Here is a 12455-nt window from a genome sequence, read left to right as displayed (position 1 = left end):
TCCCGTGCTGAGGACTCCACATCAGGATGCAATACTTCAGGTGAAGCCTCACCAGCACAGAGAAGAGGGGCAGCATCACCTCACCAACTCTGATGGCCATACTTTTTTGGATATGGTTGGCTTTCTGGGCTGCAAGGGTACATTGCTGGCTTTTGTCCAGCTTCCCATCCACTATAGTACCCCCAGGTCTTTTTAAGCAGGGCTGTACTCAATCCTTTCGTCCTTCAACTCATGTTGGTTATGGGGGTTGCCTTGACCAAAGTGCAAGACCTTGCATTTGGATTTGTTGAACCTCATGAGGTTCACCTGGGCCTGCTCAATCCTGTCTAGATCCCTCTGGATGGCATCCCATCCCTCTGATGTGTTGACTGCACCCCACAGCTTGGTGTCATCAGCAAACTTGCTGAAGGTGTACTAGAGCCTACTGTCAATGTCATTAATGAAGATATTAAAGAGTATTAGCCCCAGCATTGACCCCTAAAGAATACCACACATCACTGCTGTCCATCCAGACATTGAGCCATTGACCACCCCTCTCTGGATTCTTCATCCATTGAACAGTGCACCCATAAAATCCATAGCTTTCCACTTTGGAGAGAAGGATATTGTGCGATATTGTGTCAAAGACCTTACTGAAGTTGAGATAGACGACATCAGTATCTCTCCTCTTGTCTGTGGATGTAAAGACACCATCATAGAACTTGGTCAAGAAGGATTTGCCTTTGGTGAAGCCATGCTGGTTCTCCTGTATCACTTCCCTGCCTTCCATGTGCCTTAGCACATCTTCCAGGAGAATGTGTTCCATGATCTTCCCCAGCATAGAAGACTGGCAGGGCGGTAGTTTCCTGGGTCATCCTTTTTACCCTTCTTAAAAATGGGTGTGATGTTACATTTTTTCCAGTCACCAGGGACTTCATCTGATTGCTATGAGTTTTCAAATATCACTGAGAGTGGCTTGGCAACTCCATCAGCTAATCCCCTTAGGGATGGGATGAATCTCACTGGGACCCATAGGGCTTGTGGATGATGAGATTCCTCAGGTGATCAAAACCTGATCTTCTCTTACAGTGGGAGGGACGTTGCTTCCCTGATCCCTCCCTATAAAAGCAAACATTTGCGGTCTGTATGAAGATATGATAATATTATAATCTTGAAAAGAACAGTATATTTATACTTCCAAAATATTTTACTCCAATTGATCTATTTTCAAAGTAAGCTGGTTAACTTATTTTTTGTATCATTTAGTATATCATGTTTTAATCCAATTGTCATTTTAGATTTATATATATAAATACACATATGAACATATATTTGCATATAAATACATATACATACATATAACTGTATCAATATAATCATGTATATATACATGTGTATATAAGTGTATATATATATATATATATGTATTTGTGTATATAAAACTTCTTCTTGGCCTTCATATGATCCATAGAACCTGCTGCAACTTTTTAAGCTACAGTAGGACTGTCTATGACTGAATGTGGAAATAGTTATATCAGACATGGAGACTTAGAGGTTGGCATTAATGTTAAACAGCAGGCCTGAGCTGCTGCCAAGAAGGTGGGTAAAAAGGTTTGAAACAAGTTCCACAAGCAGCCTCCTAGCAAAAAAAGTCAGCAACATTTTCCCATGCCAGAAGTTGAAGAACTTTGAAAGAGTGATTTCTACTACTAATTTATCAATAATTTTAAAACAGTGATGCTATAAAATGAGGGAACTAGGCCAACATAAATATTTGTCATTAATATTGTACTTGTCCAAGTATGCCTCATATTTCAAGATTTAATAGCATTTTATTTACAGAAAGCTTCAATCCAAAATGAGATTTTTGAGATCATCTTTGTTAAAATAAGTGAATTTGTGCAATGCTGATACTATTTTAATTAGTGGGCATACGATACAGACACACATATTCATACACATATAAAGATTAAAACACAGGCATATGCTGAAGGCAGGAAAGAGAATTAGTTAATTTCTTGCAGTTAAAAATGAACTTTTAGATATTCTTTTCATATGCATTCATTTTTGAAGAGTCAGTCAATATAATAAAGGCATGCAAAGGAACAGAAGATAAAATCAGACTCAAAATTTTGTTGGAGTAACCTAGAAATGAGCACAGATTAGAAAAAGAAATAATTCATTGAGAACAGCCCTGGGGAGAAGGAATTGAGGGTTCTGGTGTACAAAAATTTTGACATGAGCCAACAGTGTTCTCTCGCAATCCAAAAGGCCAACTCTCCTTGCCTGCATCAAAAGATGGGTGTCAGCAGGGAAAAAGGGTGATTGTCCCTCCCTCTTCAGCCCTTGTGAGCCCTTGGAGTACTGTGTCCTGATCTGGAGCCTCCAGCACAAGAAAGATGTGGCACTGTTGGAGAGGGCCCAGAGGAGGGCCACGAAGATGATCAAAGGGCTGAAGAACCTCTCCTAGGAAGAAAGGTTGATGGAGTTGGGCTTGTTTAGCTTGAGGAAGAGAAAATTCAGGGGAGACCTCATTGCAGTCTTCTTGTACTTGAAAGGAGCTTATAAAGAGGAGGGAATTCCAACTTTTACACAGATATCTTGTGACGGACCAAGGGGAAATGGTTTAAAGCTAAAAAAGGTGAGATTTAAATGTTGGGAAGAAATTTTTTATCCAGAGTGTCTTGAGGTGCTTCAGTAGGCTACTCTGAGAGAAACTGTGAATGCTCCATCCCTAGAGGTGCTCAAGACCAGGTTTGGAAGGGGCCCTGGGCAGCCTGATCTAGTGGATCACAACCATGCCCATAGTAGGGAAGTTTGGACTAGATGATGTTTACGATGCCTTCCAATCTAAAGTCATTCTATGATATTATGATTCTAAGCAAGTTACCTAAATAGCCTAATAAATGTGTTTCTGTGCCATTTATTATGATCTTTTTAGTTAAACAGTGTATGCATTTGAAAGTAATTATATTAAGTCTTGTTTCTCTAAAAACTACACAACAGCAAATGCTGATCTGATTTATTCCTTGATGTTTGCTGTCCCTGTCTCCAGTCACATTCCAATCACCTTATAATAGAAAGAAAAATTGCAACTGAGTCACTGTATATATTTTACAAATATTCCATCTCAGACATCTGAACACTTTGCCCGGATGCTTAATACATATGTGAATTGACCTGTTAGTCTGTCAGTTACTGGGCACAAGGACTGTTTCCCATTCATTCATTTTTCCATCTTCCCTTTCTCACAACAAATTCAATGAATTTCTGTGAATTTCGTGTGGATTATTGCACTGTATAAGTTAATCTCATCTCAATTCACATGAATTAAATCTATAATGAACACTATGCTTTGCACTAGGAACACTGATGGGTATTGAATGACAGTAGCGTCTTTACAAAATATTGCAGCTTAAGACTTTATATAGCATGTTCTTTCTTTTCCCTTCCTTTTACTACAGGTGCTGACATTTTGGCTATATCTAGTGAATGACACTGATTCAATCATGGCAGTACCATGCAGTGCAATAAGAAAGCAAGAAGGCATTTCCTGTGATTAACAAAAATATGGTGTGTACACAGGCTTGTTGTAGCTAATTTCTTTGGAAACAAAACAAAGAAAAACCTTAACAACAAGAACACGAAGATATGTTTTAAAATCCTTTGTATAAAGGCTGTATAAAGAATCATAAGTGCCTATGAAAGTACTATAATCATGATACTTTCTATGTGAATTTGAGGAATTTATATCAATGATCCTTGACTATAAAGTTCTGGAGATACATTAGTACTGTTAGCCTTCTGTCTATATATTCAGAGGCTGCAAAGGAGAAAAAAGAGATAAATTGCATTCATTGCACAACAGATGTAAAGCAAAGATTTTTTCCAAGGCACAGAAAATTACTTAGAATTTCAAATTCAAATTTTTTAGCTATGAATAAAAAATAAAAATAAAAAAATAAATTAAAAAAGACATCCATATAAAAGTATTTTTTATCCAGAAATATTTGTATAGGAGCAGTAACTAATACGAACACACTATTTTCTCTGTATTAGACATATCTCCCAGGATCTTGAGACAGTTTTATCCTAATGTGCTTTATTATATCCAAACTTTCTAGTTTTAATGCTTAAAGAAATAGCTTTGAATAGTCCCACACAGAACAAATAAATGCTATTCCCAGAGCTTCTGGAACTCCTTCAAACTTCAAATATAGATGTACTTTCACCACAGCATGTCCTCCAGGTAGACCTTTGAGACTGGTTCCACATCTCCATTCTTCCAAAACTGATGCATAGAAGCGTAGAAATAGCACATTATTCAAGCGATCACAGTGACCCTAAGCTATTGATCCATAGACAGCATGGAAGTGGAAGACAACAAAAAAGACAAAGACTTTACTTAAAATCTCTTACTGCTGAGGAGGAAGGAATGAAACAAAAAGTTTAGAAAGCTTTCTAGTTTTTAAAATGAAGTCTGACAGTAGAGGATAAATCAGATGAAAGCTGGAGTGAGACTAGTGTTAGTTTAAAACAAAAAAAAAAAAAAAAAAAACTCAATCAATGTCATTTATCGCATGGGAAGGGAAGTGAGTTAAAACTACACACACACACACACACCTTACAAATTCTGCATATAGATAAAATATTTCCCATATAAAATACTTTTCTACGTCTTCCTGCAGAAATGGTGGATTTGGGGAAAAATAAAATTATATTGAAATAGAAATTGAATGTTACTGAAGAAATAAAGTATTCAAGAAGAAATGATAATTTACGATCTGTCTATGCATAACTGTGCAGAACTCCACAGTTCTCATTAATCCAATTTTATTTGGGTGATTAAGTATTTTGAGATAGAAAATGAGATGCAGCTAAAGCAGACTATTAGACATATTTTCCCATCTCTTTAAGAAAAGCAGGAACTGAAGAATTAAAGGGCACCACAGGAGTACGTGTAGGAGAGTTAGGAGGGTACTGATGCTCAGTAAAATGATATAAAAGGACAGCAGAGGTAGTACGTATAGATTCAGCTGTGGGTGCCAGCCATTGTTCCAATTCTTTCCAGCTGGGGAATTGTAGCATTTGCTAAAGCATCTGCAGGAAAAACATTTTCATCTTCCCCCCATGATAGAATTCCTTGGGGTGCCTGAAGTCCATAACAAAATCCAAAGGGAGACTTGACACAGTGCTTTGGTCCTAACATTTTGTCTTACTGTCATGCAGTACTGTTGTACTGTTGTGTGTTGCATTTACTCTGCCTCAGATTAGCTCCGTTCAGGACTCCTTTGCCTTGAATGGCTACTTTTTTCTCCATCTTTCTAAAAATATTTATGGAAATGATCTCAGAACAAAAATATATTTTCTAATTTTAAGAACACATTCCTCCCCCAGTTCTCACTTCCTGCCTCCCTGCTTTTGCACTATCAATATAGTTACTTCAGTGAAACCAACCTTTACTTTTAATAATATTCCATCCCTTGTTTTCCCCTACATGCTTCCCAATGGAAACTCAGGCTATGCTGCAGCAATACTGGTGAGACAGAAACTTGTTTTTCTTGAGTAAAATCCCTGCAATATCTCCACTAAAAGTGTTTCTCACAGCTGATCTAGATGAGGGAGCAAAGGGAATACAAACATGTTATAGTTTTTCCTGAAATACAGAAACATCTGTTTGAGTCACAGGTAGTTTGTTGGCTGAGTTCAGCAGGGGAGTAACTGGCAATTAATCTAAAATGTCACTATATTTGATAGAAATTGTTGTAGAGGGTTTCTAGGGAAATAAGGGTAGCTCTGTCAGCTAAAAATTGAATGTATTTCTGTGATTTATTAATTCATAAAGACTTTAATGCACTCAAATAGTAAACTTTCCTAAGAATAAAGTCTGCTTGGTGACATTCCATATAAATGGTGACCTATTTTGTGGAAATAGATACATTAGCATGGATAAAAAGTTCCTTACACCAACAAATTCCTGTCTGTGGGCAAAATTCTGTGATTCTGTAGCTATTCTGTGATTCTGTAGCTATGAGAGATGGTTTAGTAGCTTGTGGCACTGATAGGAATGGGAGGGTGGTTGGACTAGATGATCTTGCAGGTCGTTTCCAACCTTGTGTTTCTGTGATTCTGTGATTCTGTGAAAAGAGCTGTTACAATTTGTTCTCTAAAGAAATAGATTATGAGATAATCACATTCACAGTGCTTGAGGTCGAATTTGCCCTTTTGATACAAGTTTCTTTGGGCTGACCAGCATGCACAAATATAAAAGCAGATTTTGTACTTTATGCTACTTCCCTTTCAGTGACTTCACTTCTGTTCTATTTGTTTGAAAACAAGATTCCATTCTGAGATCACCCTGAAGTCTTTGGAAAAGCATAAAGCACTACATAATACAATTTTTGAGGAATCTTGCCTAAATTGAAATTCAAAATATATTATGAAGTACAGAAAATAATGTGAGTAATATATATGAAGAGGGCTTTCTCTTATTTAAGGTATATTGTTTTCAAATCTGTTCTGTTTTAACCTGTTGTGATGACTCTAATATCTCAGTGACATCTGTGCCATTTTGAAGGACTGACCAAAAAATACCTAAAACAGTAAAATTGATTGAGATAGGCTTTGGGTTAGGTTTTAACAGACTTCCAGATTAGCTTAATTCCTGATCCTTTTTAAAATTTTTGTTTTAATTTTCTTATTATCAATATTTTTGCTAATAAATCCTGCAGATTGGATTTTCAATCAAGTCTCATAACAATTTTTCTTTTTATTCAAATTGATAGTGGGTTACCAACTGAAAAATCCTGATTATATACTGCAGTTTTGATGCAGTATAAATTGACATGCAAGTTATTGTGTTGCATTTTTATCTCTCTCTGAAGATTCAGAATTTCTCCATGACACCACAGCAAAATTTTTTTCCTTTTATTCATTTTGTTTCTTCTTCTGACAATGAAAATTCTAGAAGACTACAATTTCCTGTGTCCAGTTTGTTTATGAAACCTTTTATGTCAACATAATCAAAGCAATAATAATAAGCAGATATCTGAAATAATTTTAAATATTTACATACATGGAAAAAATAATGCAAGAAACCATGAGAATACCAAATCTTTTGTTTGTTTGATTTCTGAATAAGCCATCTTAAGCAGTCAAATACAGCAAGGACCATTAAACTTCGCAGCTATGAGAGCAAATATTTTTCAAGTTTTATTTTTTATTTCAGCCCATCTTTACAGTATAGGTAGCATATCTTATAGCTTAAAAACTCTCCAGAAAAGAAAAAATAAAATAAAATAAAATAAAAATTGTGCAGAGTTCTTCTGAAAAGTAATAGAAATTTATATTTAATGTAGAATCTAACTTCAAATTTGGCCAAAAAACAATTTTAATAGAGAATAAATTTTTGCCTTAAAGCAGACATCAGTCTTCCGATAGGTGACACAGGATATTTCCTTCACAAAGATTAAAATGATATTTTGTCTTTGAGGTTCTAAATTTTGAAGAATGTGTAGAGGACGAAGAAGAGTCATTTGCAAACAATAGCTTATTCCCCAGGAAAAGGAACAGAATGGTTTGTCTTCTACTTTTTAAAAAGTTTACCTTATGGAAATGATATAAGCTAATTTTAATGGAAAATAAAATATGTATTAAAGTATTTTCCCTAAGAAATCCTTTACTAAATCGTTCTTGAAATTGTTTTAAAGAGGCAAGATTTTTTTCTGTATTTGGTATTGGTTTCAAGTCATTGAGTTTTCCTTGTGGCTATTTGAAAATCTAGCTTCTCATTCATTAGCAACCTGAATTAAATTGTCAGTAGTTTAAATTATTAAACATTTGGGGACAGTGGAAAGGGAGAGCAGTGTAGTATTATACTTGGCATTCAATCAGGTCAGATATGCAACAGCCAGACAGTCGCCAGAGAGTAATGACTATATTGAGTTATTTTTACTAATCAGAGAACTTTGTGAAACACCGTCTCACAGATATCAATATCAGAATACCAAGAAAATAAGCAAATGTATTCTAAAGCCTGAAAACAGTAATGAAATAGTCTCCAGTAGATTTTCTTTCTTCACAAGACCTTTTTCTTCACTCATCTTGAGACAGAATTAGCAAGAGAGACTGAGACAATGCATTTATCCAGATTCCAAATATTCCTTTTAGCAAATTAATTTTCATTTTATTTTCAATTTCCATTTTAGATTTGTTCCTATCTTAGGAAATATGTAATGTATAATCAACACGGAGGATTTTGGTAAACAATGGTAACACTTCATATCTAATAGTAGTGAGATAGCCCTGACAGAGACAATTGGCTATCATAAAGATATTGATCATTAAAAATGGTTAAAAATATTCAAGTGGTTTTGGATTTATTTCCTTATTCTGATCCATTCAACTTGATAATTTATTTCCCTGTCTGATTCTTCACTTCAGCAGCTACTGTGCTGCTGGCACTATGAAGTCTACTAGGATTGTTTACCGCAGTGCAGTCTGTAGCTTCTGTTGCAATAGGGATCTTTAACAGGGGCAGCTTCTAAACCTGATATGTACAGTCCTGTTGGGGTACTCCTCAAAGTTACCAGGTTTTGACAGGTTTAGCAAGTCTGTGAAACATTACAGGAATAAAAGGGTCTGTGTAACAGCAGCTCTACATTTGTCTGAACTGTAAATCTTTCAGCTTGTACAGGTGACTCCAAGAAGAGAATATATTCTCCTACCACACAAGTGGTAGAATTAGTTTCTAGATGGCTTTTTTTTTCCTTAAATCTCAGTACCTTATCCATTCATCACTTATAACTTCTTTTACCTTCTTACTTTTTACTTGTTATTTTCCTATAAATAATACCTCCTTTTGGTAAAAACTATTTAAACCTTACTTCATTATTTTCCTTATTTTCTTTTTGTAAAAATTAACTGACTCAATGTCTCTTTGTTTGACCTGCCTCATTTGGATTTTGATCTAATCTGATACTTTAATGACATCTTTAAAATATCATGTGCAATACTGATTGAGATCTGTGGCGTTTGGTAGGATAATTAAGCCCCCTTTCACATAAATAGTAGTTTGAAATTTCATATTCCAAATTTGAAGCTTTTGCTGAGAATACAGTTAATCTAATTATATATCAGAATTTTATACTTTTAAAAGATCATTCTGTCTCTGTACTATGTAGAAGATACATAAGAGGTGAAAATGTATGACCCCCTACCCTGAGAACAGCTTAATGTAGTTATTTGAAATCTTCAAAAAATGCATAAAATAGAATACAAAAATAAATTCCTCTAAACAAAGCCTGCTCTGAAAGCAATGCCTTCAATTTTATTTCAAGTATGTCCTTGTTTCAACAGGAAGTTGAAGTAAGGATCAACACAGTAAGTGTAAATATATATACCTGTATATGCCTACAAAATATAGAAAACTTTTACTTCTGTGCTCACATGGCTTTTAAACTGCAGCTTATTTAAGCCTTGGTTCTGGAATGCTTTTATAAGCAGTCATTGACTTCATAGCAGTCCACAGAGCAGGGAGGGATCATACTGATAATACTGAACATATTGATAATAGCTGCCTAAATTACCTCCAGAAGTTCAATTATCAAGGATAAAATCTGAATTATTTTTAAGAAAAACTTCTAGAATCTGATAAGATTAAGATAGAATCTTAAATTTTTTTTAGATTCCTTCTTTGGAGTTTGTTGCTAATTCTTGGAAAAACTTGGAACAGAATATTCCAAATTTCCACAGATTTGCCTTCTGAAAAACGAGGAAGGTAAATACCACACCTAGAGACATCAATAAACTTGTGGACATTGCCAGAGATGTTAAATGGGAGTAAATTTCAAAAAGTTTGTGAAAGTCCCAGGTCTTCTGGGGTTTTGAGCAGTTCTGAGTTCTGAGCTACTGCACCATTGTCCACTGATCCTTTTAACACTGAGCTCACTGAACCCTTACATTTCTTACTAGATTTAAATGGAATTACTTATGGTCAATGATTCTAACTGTCCTTAACAGTATCCGTTTTTTGGTTCAACCTTATTAGATGCAAATTCTGATAAGCAAAAATCGTAGAACCATGACAGCTCACCTTTCAAGTCTATTTAAGTTCCTCTGAATGGCATACCTTCTTTCCACCATGTCAACCACACCACTCAGCTTGGTGTCATCAGCAAACTTGCTGAGGGTGCACTCAATTCTGTCATCAATGTCTTTGATAAAGATGTTAAAGAGCATCTATACCGTGGCCTACAGTCTTTCAGGAATAGGCTAACACAGTATTATCTCCCCTGGTAAGGCCTCATCTGGATTACTGCGTCCAGTTCTGGGCTTCCCGGTACAAAAAAGACAGGGATCTCTTGGAAAGAGTCCAGCGGAGGGCCACAAAGATGGTGAAGGGCCTGGAGCATCTCTCCTATGAAGAAAGGTTGAGTGAACTGGGTCTGTTCAGCCTTGAGAAAAGGAGACTGAGAGGGGACCTGATCCAGGTCTATAAATATCTAAGGTATGAGGGGCAGAATGGCAAGGCTGGACTCTTTTCAGTGGTGAATGGAGACAAGACAAGGGGAAACGGACAGAAACTGCAGCATAGGAAGTTCTGCACAAATGTGAGCAAGAACTTCTTTACAGTGAGGTGACGAAGCACTGGAACAGGCTGCCCAGGGAGGTGGTGGAGTCTCCTTCTCTGGAGATGTTCAAGACCTGCCTGGATGCCTACCTGTGCGACCTGGTGTAGGGAACCTGTTTTGGCAGGGGGGTTGGACTTGATGATCTCTGGAGGTCCCTTCCAACCCGTACAATTCTGTGATTCTGTGATTCTATGACTTCTCCACAGGCTGCATAATGGAGATCTGCACTGCCATGATACACCACAGGCTTCTGCTCAAAGGTCTGAAAATCCTCCTGCCCTCCTTCTTCACTAAATGTGGCATCTGCATGGCTTTCTCACATCTTCTCCCTGTTCTCTCTCATTTGCGGTTGCACCATTTTTTTTTTTTTTTTCCCATTTACTTAACTATGTTATCAAGGAGGCACAATAAACATCACTCATTCATTGGTTCAGGTTTGGCCACTGGCAGGTCCATTTTGATCCTGCTGGAACTGATTTTTATGTAACATGAGGCAGGTAGACATTTCCATTACAGATATTTTGCCATGTAAAGTAGCACAGCTCAGAATTGGAACTGAAGGTAAGTTTTTCCAAAGTTACATGTTTCTAGCATGAACTTCAGCACCAACAGCTGTTTCCTTTCCAGATTACCACAGGATAAACATACTTGATAAATGATACTTAGATAAGCTAATCAAGCTATTAATTTCACACAAGATTTTGTTTTCCACAAATTAAGTATATTTAAAACCTACATCAGAGCTGCTGTTTTTAAGAATGTATCAGTAACATCACTGTATGTCAAAGTATTTCCGTATGGATATATTACAAGATATATATATGAATAAAAAATAAATAAATCCAGTATTCTGTGAAATATTCTGCTGAAATGCACAAAAAATGTAGCTCCTTGGAGTTATTTATATACTACAAACTTTTCTTCAAATGAAAGCATGATTTAACTGTGTGTTTTTAACTGTATTTTAGCACATTTCCATTTTGCATGATTCAATATTACTTAACATACTTTAAATGTAAATAAGAAATTCTGTCTAACAAAAGGTTGAAGTTAGAAAGTAAGCATAATATTGGCGGGCGGCAAGATCCATCAACTAACAGGATCAAGAGTAAAAACAAATTTTAGTGCTAATTCTCTCATAACATCATAAGGCTTTCTTATCTCTTTAGATGTTAACAGTAAATTTTAATATTTTCAGTGGAACTCAATTCAGGATCAGATGCTATTTTCTAGCTTAAAACAAAACATCAACAAAGAAAAAATCCAGGAAAATATAATATTAATGGTTTTATGACTCCTTTTATGTTCAAGTTAAAGACTTCAAAAGCATGATTAGCCATTAGAAACAACCTGTCAGGAAAGGGAAATGAATAAATGAATACATTTAATAGGAATTTGTGTTTATACTCTTACTAGCTCTGACTATCATAATACTCCAAATACTTAATTAGTGTCAAGTTTATAAAAAAATCTATTACTGACATTTACTGTCAACAAACACAACAACATTCAGTTTCTTACCAACATCTAAACAGTAATGCTAATCAAAGCAAAAAGCAAAACCATTTAATGCAAGATCAGTAAGTAGGTGGAGGTTTCAAAACTTGCTCTACAGGGAAAAAAAAAAGTACTTCAAATGATATCTCATGTACCAAACATTAGCAAAGCAATTTCCTTTGGAAAACTTTTCTTCACTGAAAAACATGGTTTATTCGAAGCTTGCCAAAGTTATTCAATTTTAAATATAGCATCATCTTATTACTTTGTTCATAAAGTCTTCTATCCAACCCTTGGTGAATCAGATATATAATTTAATTAATCCAAGGCTATTTATATGGATTATTT

The sequence above is a fragment of the Lagopus leucura genome, unplaced genomic scaffold, assembly GCF_019238085.1.
Source record: "Lagopus leucura isolate 7727_CA_CO unplaced genomic scaffold, USGS_WTPT01 Super-Scaffold_100001, whole genome shotgun sequence".
NCBI classification, from domain to species: Eukaryota; Metazoa; Chordata; class Aves; order Galliformes; family Phasianidae; genus Lagopus; species Lagopus leucura.
Note: the sequence above shows the minus strand (reverse complement) of the source record.